Raw genomic sequence first — 1,514 nt, forward strand, 5'->3', positions numbered from 1 at the left:
AAAACAAAACAAAAAAAAAACTCAAATAAACAAAGCCTTACTGGAGTCAGTTTAGACACCAGAAAACTTGCTTAATTTAAGCGCAGACTTGGTGAGTTTTAGGGAAATGTCGAAATCGCACAGCTGTTACCGCAATTTGAGTTGAGGACATTCCCATCACCCCGCGATCACTCTCTCTCCCTATTCCCACCCCATCTCCCACAGCCGCTCATCTGCTTTCTCTCTCTGAGCGTCTGACTCCTCAGGCCTCTTCATATCTGTGTGGTCTCTGGCCTGGCTTCTTTCACGGAGCATGGTTTCTCAATCTTTCTTTAATTACCATCCACACCTCTTCCAAGGAAAAACTTTCAATTTAACATCTCCTTAAACATAGAAGTTAAAGGAAGTAACCACAGCTTTGTTGATTGGAGTTGAGCTTTAGAGGGTCTAAGCCATTGCAGTAGAGGCTAGGTGTGTGTGGCGGGGGAGGGTGTGTGTGTGTGTGTGTGTGTGTGTGTGTGGTGGTGGTGGTGGTGGGGTGTCTCCATGACAGAATTTTCTCTCTCCTCAGGGATTAGATCATGGTAGTTGAGAATATTTTTGAGATGTGTCCATGCTGAAGTTTGGGTCAGTAATGTTGTTACTTTCCCTGTGTTGTGGTGTGCTGTCCCCTTGGGTACATCCTTTAAGCATTATCTTTAGGCTACCCCCCCCTGGTGTGTGTGTGTGTGTGTGTGTGTGTGCGCGTGTGTGTGTCTAAGCTAGAGGATGACTTCAGATGTCATTCCTTAGAAGCCAGCCCCCTTGTTCAAGACAAAAATCTCTCATTGCCTGGAGGTCACTGGTTGGCTAGGCTGATTGTCAAGCCACAGGGACCCATCTGTCTCTGCTTGCCCAGGGCTGGGATTACAAGCACACACTGTCATGGCTGGCTTTTATATCTTTTTTTTAAACATGTGTTTTGTGGATCAACTCAAGTCCTCTTATTTGCAAGGTGGCTCTCTCCTTCCTCAGCTTTCCCACGTTCCTTGAACCACTATGCTGCCCATTCCCCACTTAAGAAAGAACCCCACAGACATCTGAACTCTGCTTCTAGATGACAGACTCACCCTCAGTGCCTCAGTTTCCTCTTCTGCAGCTTACAAGCCATGTTCCTTGTGTAGCAGTGCTGCCGTGGCGGTTTTCTGAGATTCCCGTCTCCCTTGTGTGTTGACTCAGCATTTATCTGTGGCTTTCGCTACCCTCTGCCTCTTCCATGGCTTACTGCCTGCTTTGAGATTTGCCCCACCGGGCTCCAGCCCCTCTCCCACCTATGTCTCCACGGATTATGTAATGTCTAGCGTTCTTTTGTTTCTCTGCTGTTATTCAGGTCAAGCCCAACATTGCTCCCTAGTAGGAATCTCAAGTATTTCTTCCCCTTGGCGCTTGTCTTCTGGTCTCAGCAGTTGACGCCTTTCCAGGGTTCAATTGATTTCATCTGCTGCTAATGCCGTGGCTCCTCACAAAGTGTGGTGGTGTGCTGAATGCTGAACTGA

The 1,514-nt window shown here is 47.6% G+C and overlaps 1 long non-coding RNA gene across 1 annotated transcript in view; it reads right to left on the reverse strand.

Moving 5' to 3' along the window:
* LOC113456544 overlaps positions 1 to 1,211 on the reverse strand; it is a 6,934-nt gene extending 5,723 nt beyond the window's left edge. Inside the window, exon 1 of the long non-coding RNA XR_003377300.1 lies at positions 1,089 to 1,211. This is a non-coding gene — a long non-coding RNA (uncharacterized LOC113456544). The remainder of the gene's footprint in view (positions 1 to 1,088) is intronic.
* Positions 1,212 to 1,514: the final 303 nt, after the last annotated feature.

This window comes from Microtus ochrogaster, chromosome 8 (genome assembly GCF_000317375.1).
Source record: "Microtus ochrogaster isolate Prairie Vole_2 chromosome 8, MicOch1.0, whole genome shotgun sequence".
NCBI classification, from domain to species: domain Eukaryota; kingdom Metazoa; phylum Chordata; class Mammalia; order Rodentia; family Cricetidae; genus Microtus; species Microtus ochrogaster.